The sequence below is a fragment of the Coregonus clupeaformis genome, chromosome 14, assembly GCF_020615455.1.
Source record: "Coregonus clupeaformis isolate EN_2021a chromosome 14, ASM2061545v1, whole genome shotgun sequence".
Lineage (NCBI taxonomy): Eukaryota > Metazoa > Chordata > Actinopteri > Salmoniformes > Salmonidae > Coregonus > Coregonus clupeaformis.
Window position 1 is genome coordinate 25,995,040 of NC_059205.1, and position 11,067 is coordinate 26,006,106.

At 45.8% G+C, this 11,067-nt stretch overlaps 1 long non-coding RNA gene across 1 annotated transcript; it reads left to right on the forward strand.

Annotated features, from left to right (window-relative positions):
• Nucleotides 1-567: 567 nt before the first annotated feature.
• LOC121581597 lies at nt 568-5,981 on the forward strand. The gene is made up of 4 exons (XR_006003235.2): nt 568-755; nt 1,199-1,346; nt 5,296-5,457; nt 5,592-5,981. It is a non-coding gene; the product is annotated as an uncharacterized LOC121581597 (long non-coding RNA).
• The last annotated feature ends 5,086 nt before the right edge of the window (nt 5,982-11,067 follow it).

Sequence of the window (11,067 nt, forward strand, 5' to 3'; positions counted from 1 at the left end):
TAGTTGCATATATTTGAATATCATTCTCACATTATTTTAGCCACTTATACATTAGGCTATATAGTCACCTTTTTTCTCTTTGCATTTTCAAAGAAATACACATTGCTACTCAATCTGTATTCATCTTGTGACTTCTCCTTGGAAGAAGGAGAGAGGGACCCTAGGAGGGACGTAAAGGAGTTGATGAAATCCTGTTAAGACATAGACCATCAGGTGAGAGGAGGTCCTAACTAGTCAATTACCTAAATTGATTGATCATGTACAAGGGAGGAGCCGAAACCTGCAGACACTGTTGCCTTTAAGGACTGGAGTTGCACACGTCACAGAACAACATGACAAAGAAAGTGAAAGATGAATAATGCATTGTTGGTAAATGGTGAAAGACTGACTGATCTGCAAGTAATAATAAGTATGTATTTGGTATGCAAAGTGATTTGTAGATCAGTCAGTCTGCGTGTGGAGGAGGATGAAGACCTTTAATTACATGCAGGACGTAGTAAAACACACACAAACACACTGTCAATGATATGCAGCTTTTCCTCTCATAGACAGGGGAGGTTACTATGTGAAGGAATGTGTTAGGATTGGAAGTTGTCTCTTTATGTTTCTTTTGAGATGGTATGGCCTCTGAGGACCCCCAAGACCAACTGGATGAGGCTATTAAAAAGACAGAACGGCTTGCTGAGGAGCTCAACCAAGAGAAGGACCCACATGCCCAACTGGAAGAGGCAATTACCGAGCTCAACCCAGAACCGGTAATGTAACAAGTCGTACATTACTGGTAATGTAACCCCTATAACTCCCATACATTAACAAATATTCCCAACACACCCCCAACACCACAGCGTTATGATTTATCATTGCATTTTGTTTGTCAAAGTAGAGCCCACATGGCACAAATGTAAATTTAAACAGAGACTTAGTGATATGACCTGATCACGGGCATCAATGATATTGCACATTGAGCATGAGGCACAAGGGTGCACATGTTAGCATCCTTGTGAACATCTACACATGTTAGCTGTGTGAGTGACCCAGAACGTGGGTCTACTGCAGGTGCCTTTCCTCAGCTGACAAATCCCTTCAGCCTATGTGAAAATACAATTCTTGCTTGTGCTCCATATGTGTGCAAGCAAGACATGCTTGTGGGAGACTTTTATTAGTGGACCAGCAATGATAATTGAAATGCACTTTTTAGGAAAATAAGAAGAAATGGACAAACAAGGTTCAGATGGAGACAAATGGATGAGAGAGGACAGATTGTTCCTCAAACCAGGAAGACAACTACATCCACTTCACCAGACCAGTGCAAACTTTTGGGCCAGTCACTGAGAAGGAAGATTCAGGTATTGATGAGCGATTGAATAGATTAATATATACAATTGCTTGTTATTCAGTGACCTTGTAATTAATTTGTTGAATTTTTTTTTTATTAAAGCCTTAATCAGTTGAAACAATAACAAAGCACACTCCTCTCCCCTGTTTTGGTAAAAGGCTGAGTGATGGGGTTGGGGAAATGAAACCACTTTCAATTCATAGACAGAGCTATGGATGCAAGAATTTACCATCAATGATATTTAAATAATAATTTTAACCATGTTTTAAGGCTGTACAGTGTTTTTTTTACAATTACTTTGTTTACAAACATTTTACTAAAATAAGCTTATAGTTTGGGTAAAACAAGCTAACATTTTGGGTTCTGATGGAGTATGTCACGCTCTGGCTCCGGGACTGTGTATTTTGAGCCAGGGTGTGTTCATTTGGTTGTGTTGTATTTGGTTGTGTTTCATTGTTTGGTCGTGTGACTCCCAATCAGTGGTAACGAGTGTCAGCTGTCGGCTCGTTATCTCTGATTGGGAGCCATATTTAAACTGTCAGTGTTCACCTTAGTGTTGTGGGTTTATGTTCCTTGTCAGTCATTGTAACGGAGGACTTCACGTTTCGTCATTGTTTGTTGTTTTTGTAGTGAGTACGTTAATTTAATAAAGTCATGTTCGCTCAACGCGCTGCGTATTGGTCTGCACCTTTTGAAGACGATCGTGACAGAAAAACCCACCAAGATGGGACCAAGCAGCGTGTCCAGGAGCCATCGCCAGGGAGATCCCTCACAGATCTCCTTCGCCTCCTGGACTGGGTCAAGCCGAGTGAGGAAGAGAAGGGCTTGACATTATGGCAGAAGGGCGAGAGGCTGGCGAGGGACATGGAGACCTGGTCCACGGGTAGGAGAGACGCCCCGAAAATTTTTAGGGGGGGGCTCACGACGTCGGACCAGCAGGAGGCCGCGATAGAGCGGCCCAGTGGGTTGCCGGAGAAGGCCGCCGGGTTACGGGGGCCACTGGTCGAAGAGGGGATGGAGGAAGTAGAGGCACGGCGAGAGGTACTGGCGTGTGTTGCCAGTCCGGTCCGGCCCGTTCCAGATCCCGGTGTAGGACCAGTGGTGTGTGTCCCCAGTACAGTCCGGCCCATCCAAGCTTCCCGCACCAAGCCAGTGGTGTGCGTCGTCAGTCCGGCACGGCCCGTGCCTGCTCTCCGCATCAAGCCTGTGGTGCGTCTCGTCAGCCCGGCTCTGCCCGTTCCTGCTCTCCGCACCAGGTCTGTGGTGCACGTCGCCAGCCCAGTCCGGCCCATTCCTGCTACTCGCAACAAGCCAAGGGTGCGAGTCGTCAGCCGGATTCAGCCCATTTCCTGCTACTCGCACCAAGCCAAGGGTGCGCGTCGTCAGCCCGATTCAGCCCATTCCTGCTACTCGCACCAAGCCAAGGGTGCGAGTCGTCAGCCGGATTCAGCCCATTCCTGCTACTCGCACCAAGCCAAGGGTGCGAGTCGTTAGCCGGATTCAGCCCATTCCTGCTACTCGCACCAAGCCAAGGGTGCGAGTCGTCAGCCGGATTCAGCCCATTCCTGCTACTCGCACCAAGCCAGGGATGCGAGTCTTCAGCCTGGTGAGGCCTGTTCCGGCTCCACGCACCATGCAAAGGGTGCGTATCGTCTGCCAGGTCCGGTCCATTCCTGCCTCACGCGCCAAGCCAGGGGTGCGCGTCGGCAGTCCTGATCCAGCTAACTGGGTCAGATCGGACTGGGGACACTGCGGGGGGATTGTAGTAGGGTGGTGGTCAAGCCCGAGCCGGAGCCGCCTCCGAGGAGCAATACCCACCCAGCCCTTCCCTATTTGGGGTGTAGGCGCGGTCGGAGTCCGCGCCTTTAGGGGGGGGTACTGTCACGCTCTGGCTCCGGGACTGTGTATTTTGAGCCAGGGTGTGTTCATTTGGTTGTGTTGTATTTGGTTGTGTTTCATTGTTTGGTCGTGTGACTCCCAATCAGTGGTAACGAGTGTCAGCTGTCGGCTCGTTATCTCTGATTGGGAGCCATATTTAAACTGTCAGTGTTCACCTTAGTGTTGTGGGTTTATGTTCCTTGTCAGTCATTGTAACGGAGGACTTCACGTTTCGTCATTGTTTGTTGTTTTTGTAGTGAGTACGTTAATTTAATAAAGTCATGTTCGCTCAACGCGCTGCGTATTGGTCTGCACCTTTTGAAGACGATCGTGACAGAGTATGACAGTTGAACTAAACTCATGAGGCATTAATACATTATAATCTTCAAGAATCAATGGCTACATATCATTAGTATAAGTCCAAAAATGGCCTTATCAACATATTTTAGAGACAAGGACCAATGGATTGGAATCCACTCCAGTTTTCAGCATTGATGAAGAAACATTCCTAATATTGAGTTGCACTCCCTTTTGCCCTCAGAACAGCCTCAATTCGTTGGGGCATGGACTCTACAAGGTGTTCGAAAGCGTTCGACAAGGATGCTGGCCCATGTTGACTCAAATGCTTCTCACAGTTGTGTCAAGTTGGCTGGATGTCCTTTGGGTGGTGGCTCATGTTGAACCTGAAACCCAGGAGCGTTGCAGTTGTTGATACAAACCGTTGCACCTGGCTACTACTACCATACCCCGTTCAAAGTCACTTAAATATTTTTGTCTTGCCCATTCACCCTCTGAATGGCACACTTACACAATCCATGTCTCAATTATTTCAAGGTTTAAACATCAGCTTTAACCTGTCTCCTCCACTTAATCTACACTGAAGTGGATTTAACAAGTGATGTCAATAAGGGATCATAGCTTTCACCTGTTCAGTCTGTCAGGAAAAGAGAATGTTTTGTACACTCAGTGTGTTTTTGCTGTTTTAAGAACATTCCGAATTTCTATTCGACGATGGGATCAAGTTCTATTGTGTGATATTCCATCTTAGACTTAATTCTCAATATTTTGGTCTGGCATGTAATTGAATTTACTGTAGAATCAAAACTGAGGTTTTTGGCTTGTCACACAATCGATTGTGCAGAGATATAATAATTATATAATATTCCTAATTTAATAATTTTCCTGTTTTGATTGTGTTTCAAAAAAGCAATACTTCATCGAGAAATTAACATCCTACTAGCTGACTTAGAAGACCCTGAGTGTGCAAATCATGTTGTGCCTGGTGCATCACACAGTTGTGAGGAAGGAACTCTCACAGGATAGCTAGAGGGAGTCCAGGCCTGAGATTGTAGATTTTGCGCCTTCCTCTTTGCTCCTCTTCGCCTTCTGGAGCACATTCTTCTCTGTCTCAATTGTCTCAACTAACTGTAATGACTGACAACATTGTCGGCCAATCCGATGTCTAGCCAGTCTCAATTATCAAAAAGTGACTAAAAGCCACCAATGGGAATACGAGACAGTCTCAATTAACTGTATCCAACCACCATCGCCCGTTTGACGTGTGGTCCAATCATATTCGCCCTTTGACTTTAGCCCCGGCTCCAACCTGATTTTTCAAGAATATTTTTTTACAATCGTAAAAATCGTATCAATGCATTTGCATTAATGCTTTGTACTGTAGCTGTAACCCATTCAGGCTGCCGCTTGGCTGTAGATTTCCTGTCATGGTGCTGGTGCTGGTATCCCCCTCCATTCTTTTCCAACTTTGATACTCATATTATTTGTAGTTGTTACTTAGTATTTTCATAATGTTACTCTCACATTGTGAAAAAATGTGGCATGTTATTGTTTTAAATCTATAACATAGATTAGATTCCGAACACATTGTGACATTGTTTCCACTCCAAAGCTCTTTTCCAGAGTTTTCCGGCTTTTCTGACATCAACCTGAGCTTAACTTGTTTCAATTCCCTAACCCTAAATCAATATATTGCTTTAACTGATTCTGTTGTCCTGATCACATCCTTGGGCAGCACAATCATCACTTTTTGCTGATTTATGTATAAAGCCTTGAACGTACAGGTCCCTCCACCACTGCCTCCCATCCCATCCTGCTGATGACCTATCCTGTGCTTCCCTGGACCGGGACCCCCTGAATCCATCCGAGGCTTCTGTCCTTGCCCTGGTGGGGCGAAGAGAAGAAGAGGAAGATTTGCCCCAAGGCCTGCCCAAGAAAGTGCTGAGGTGAATAAAATAAATAACATCGCAAATCTTACAAAGGTAATTGGATATTTGTATTGGGTCACGCTGGAAAATGAATCTTCCATTTATTGTAGTTTTAACTCTCTCTTTCTCTAACTCCTCTCTCTTAAATGCAGCTGCTGCTTCCAGAGAGCTGGTGGGAAACTCTCAACAAGGAGCAGCAGCGGTGGATTGGCCGGACGCTGTTTACCAGGAGCAGCTCGGGGAGGTTCCAATTCATCACAGACTTGCGTCCGTGGTGGTACCCTCCCCAACCCCGGCCGGTCTACAATCAGCCCCCCGCATCAGCCGACCCCTTCTTCGCATGTCCGCTGTTCCTCTGGCATTCTAGCTGACATGCACCCAGCCTGGGTGTAACTATCCCGAGGGTCGTGGACATCAAGGGTTGGTATCTCATGGCCACTGAGTCCCTGGAGTGCCCTCGGTGTAAGAAGAAGGTGGCGGGCTGGTCGCAGGACGTCCTGGGTCAGCTGGACCCTGCGCATCGCTGCCAGTTTCCAGCGATTCTGACCTACAGGTAAGTGTTGAAATGCATATTTTTATTTTAACTGCTGTAGTACAGTTGAGTACACTAAATGTCCCTCACCCTTTTCTCACTGCCCCTCTCTCCAGGCGTTCCTGTGACCTGGCAGTTGTGGGAATGCTGAGGGAGCGTGCTTTGGGGAACAGCGCCACTCAGCTATACAACAAGCTGTGTGAGTGCCACAGCGAAGCCTAGATGCGGCGGTCCATACAGATCGAAGACAGCTGCCATGTTTCCTGAATGGGACCAGCTGGTGGTTCCTCTTGACATCAGGCATCTGCTGCCGCGGTTCGCATCATGTGTATAGGGCCTTCATGCAGCAGCTGTCATCCTGCATTTTTGAATGGCATGTAGGAGACTGCTGGAGGCCAAGCGGTCTGAGCTGGGGAAGCAGGGAATGGTCAGCCTCACCGACGCAGAGGTCTACAGCTACTTGGGGAGGAGGGAGATGACTCTTCACTGCCGTACGCGCGGAGCTCCTCCTCATGGACACGCTGGGGACCTTCAACAGTGAGAAGGGGCACGACACCCTGGGCATCCCGTGCCTGGCCCTGCAACTTGGCCAGGCACCAGTCGCCTGGTGGAGGCCGTTTGCAGCCAGCTCTGTCGGCTCCATCCTAGTGGCATGCAGACTGCCGGCACCAAGAGGAGCAGGTGGGCGCTCATCTTGGCGGACTACGTGTCCATCAGAGAGGCAGTGCTGGATAGCCCGAGGCTGATGGCCCAGACTAACATTCAGCTCTTTGAGCTGAACCAGAGGACCATCTCGCAATGGTAAGATAATAATACATTAACAATATTGACCAAGTTGTGTTGAGATTTATTACCATGATGACAATGACAAAATACTTGACTGACAATGTTTTTCCTGCATGTCTTGTCTGCGTGTGACAGGTACTCTCGGTGCCAGAAGGAAAGGGAGAAGAACCTCTTGGAGCAGGGTTTGGTGCTCTCCCGTGCCCGAGTGTTGCCGCCCAGCCTCTCCCTGCTGCCAGGCCGCTCCACTACGAGCCGCCCCCAGACCTGCAGCCCTTCACCTTCTCAGTGCCAAAGGACCTTTCACGCTAGGCCACCCAGTGCCTACTCTGCCAGCCCACGTTCTTCCCGCCCCCCAGCAGCAACCCCCCTGCTCTCTTTCAGGCTACTCCCAGGGCCCCCAGCAGCACCTCCCTACTACGCCCGGCCCCTCCCAAGGCCCCCTACCATCACTTACAGTGGCCAGGTCAACGGCTTTCCGGTGGAGGAAGGAAGCAGAAGCCGCAGCCGGGGGGAAAGGGTGCCCTCCTAAGAGGAGAAAGCGGAAGGAATACAAATGCAGAAAGTGCGCACAGCTGAAGCGGAAAGAGACAATTTGGGTCTGTATCTTTCTGCTCAGCTTCTGAGGGGAAGACTGTTGAACAGTGGCTGGCGGAGATGAGAGACACTAAGGGGCGAGGTGCTGAAGGAAACTGAGCCACTCGTTTGGTGGTCGTGGACGTTCCTTTTGTATATAGTTCACCTTGTTCCCATCTCCCAAGACCGAGACCTTGAAGCGGTGTAGAGGCTTGTGTGTGTTGAGGACCCTCAGAGCTATATTGTCTGTAGCCTATGACTACTGGCAGGCACTCCCATGACAAACAGGTCTGAGGTGAGACACCAGACTGACGTCGGTCCTTTCTCCAATGTGGTTGTGTAACCCATGCTAACAATTGTCTACTCCAAAGGAACAGATATTTGGACATTGCTGAAATGTGTTACGTTTGACATTTCTAACTAATCTGTATTTCACTCGTGTGGCATGAACATAAGCAATACTTACAATTGTCTACTACAAAGGGACAGTTATACAGACACTCCCATAATTTCCATGGCCTCCTCTAACTTCTGAATGTTAATGGTGAACTAAAATTAACTTCACTGTGTTAAGTGCAAAAGATAGAAGTACAAAAGATCCCTCTAAATGAAAGTAAATGCATCTAATTTGTGTGTGGGAAGGGAGTTTGAAAGGGATGTATTGACAATATATGAATTTGAAATAAGAACTGTATAAAAAGGAGTAATGATTTGAGTAGAATACAGTTAAATATGTCTACAACAAAGGGACAGTTTCACATGAACTTGTTTGTCTCTTGTAATTTAGTCCTTATATCACCTTAACTTGCCCAGTGGGTATACAGCGTACATAGACAGTGGAGCAATTGTGCTGTGGGGCACGTTGTCCTGTCATTTCTTTCACCTTGTTGTTTTCCACATTTTGTACAGGTGTGGCTGGTGTGATCTGATGTTCAATGTTCCCTGCTGTGAAAATGTGCAGTATGATTTATCTTTGCAGACTTTAATCAATAGTTTTTTAAATTAATTACATTTGTGTCCAGTTTTCGGTCACAAGGCACCTGTCACTAGTTTAGTCACCTATTGGACACCATGAAAAACCATTTAAACAATGAAGCTGCTAGCAACCATGATGGGGTTCAAGATAGGGCTCTGTATACAGACTAATTATTTTTTTGTATTAATTATATTTGTATCCAGTTTTCAATCACAAGGCAACTTACCAATTTAGTCACCTGTGGGACACCATAATGCAAATCCATTTAAACAACAGCTGCAAGCAGCCATGCCCGGGGTTCAAGCTTAATTTACATTTTGTGATTTACAGTTCCTAGGACTGTAAGGACAACATAGCACATGGCTACTATGTTATGCATTGTTTACATTTGGATGGGTGTGTTCTTAATCGTTGTCACCCCCTCCCACTTTCTCCTTATTTGGCAAAACCCCCCTTTAGCCCCCCCTTCCTCAACAGAGAAGTTTGAGCAGGTTCCTTTGCGCTGGCTGCAGAGCATGCTTCTCAGAATATCTGTCAGTCATGCAATGTGAAAACGGCTATTCTGCGATGTAGAGACTATCTGCCAAAACGGCTTTACTGCGAAGACTGCGATGTCTCTACACATGCGAAGTTCCCCTTGCACAACAGAGAGTCCACGATCGAGGAATTCTACACGCCCCTTCCTCCAACCACAGCCATATCTCTCCACAGTGATGGCAAATATGCACTTCATGAACATGGTGCGTTTTTATGTTTTTTTGCGGCTGAATGTATTATATCAAAGTTAAAATGTATTCTTGTTTATTGTTATGTAAAATATTGTTCCTAGATTGTTTCTTACCATTGGACGTAGCAGAGGTGAAATGTGGTTGCCTGACAAGCACCGTATATGTTGGCCCTGGGAAACATACCGTCCTCGTAGGAATAAATGGTACGTGCAATATCTACAAGAACCGAACAGTGATGTAGCAATGCAATGTAAAACAACATTAATTCGGACTGAACATTTTTTTTCCTCAAGGTCGCTACAATGTCACAGTGCCTTTGCTGACCTACACAACCTGTCTTAGCACCTGGACAGCAAACTTGGCACATCTGATAAAGAATGGGATACTGGCCTGCCACTGTCAACTGTGACACCATATACCAGGTAGATCTGTTCAGCTCTTTTGAGGAGCTGAAAGTGTTAGCCCCAGGAATGTCCCATCTGGCATTTATACAGATTTTGAAGCAGCGAACTGACTTCTTTGGCAGGGTAAGAATAAATTATAATCATCTTTACCAATGTATTACTTCAGGTTAACAATATGTTAGTTATGTTACACAAAGCGTTGTAACAAAATGTATTGCCAGTTCTACAACTACATTAAAACTTCTGGTCTCTTGCTACAGTATGTGTTAGCCTCCTGCACCACTGTCCTGCCATGCCCGTTATCTGTGCCCCTCTTGCATCCAATATTTCCTGCTCTTTACAACATATGTACTCATCCTACTTTTGTGTTGTCTTTCACCTGCTTTGCTGGCAACACTGTGCACTGGCCTTGCTTTAACTCAAATCCAGTCAGCCATAGTGAATTATAGTATGTTTTGTTTATAGTATTGTTGTAAGCTATTTCATATCTTTCCCATATGTATATTTCCCTTACCAGAACGGAGTGATCTGTGGGGACACTTTTCAAAAAAGCTTATTTGAGTGGACGTACTGCCGCTCTGAAATTGATCAGGTCTGCGATATACAGCACTTTGACTGCCCAGCCTGTTCCCCCGGCATGCTTGCAGTGTCAGTGGACGGGAACAAGAAACTGTATCGATTCAAAAAAGGGTATGTAAAACTATTCATAATTGATAAAATAACACCATACTCTATATGGTTTAAACAATCCAAACAGGGTTAGCCTTTTCTCTGTCCAGTGTGAAAGTCTTCAAATGCAGTTGAGCTCTTTTTTAGCTGAAATGTTTTGAGTTTGTAATGAAATGAATTATCAACATTGTCAAGTGTCCCACAATCAGTTACTGAAGTTGATTTGATATTTGATTGGTCATATATATATAATGTATTTCATGTATCCTTTCGAGGGCTGATGACAAAGGATTATTTGATGGCGTATTTATCTGCAAGGATGAGGATGTGTCTGACTTTGTGAACTATGTCCATACAAAAACTAAACATGAACGTTTCCTGTGTATCTTCTAATCTGTTAAATAGGACTGGCCTCGGGCCATCTGATTCAAAGGCATACTCGTTATACACTGTTCCAAAAAGAACATATCATTTTGGAGAGATTGTAATCCACTCTCTTCAAGTCCAGGGTCACTCCCTCCGTTCAGAATGTATCCCCACGCTTCACTGTCCCAAATGCAACAACACTTTACAAGTGCTTCTTTTTGACAGTCATTCTCCCACTTCTGATCTCAATTGTAGCGAACACAGGGGGTAGCTCAGCGCCCTCAGCTAGATTTGAAAAAAATGACCAATGTCCCGTTAACACCCCCCCCAAAAAAATGTGTTCAACCTATACTCTTCTACTTCCCTGTCTAGGGTTATGGAAAAGGGGTATGTGGAGCATCTTAGTGGACAGCAGCTAAAGAGTCGTCAAGGAAAACAAACAACAAACTTGATGAAGTGGGACTTGAAGTTGCCGTCTGCCGCCACAGAACACTTCTGAGGAGCCTCAACATGATGCATGGAGAGATCTTTGCGTACTGTAGTGTATTGACAATATGATGGTGTTAAATGTTTTTCAAATGGAACTGAAAGAAT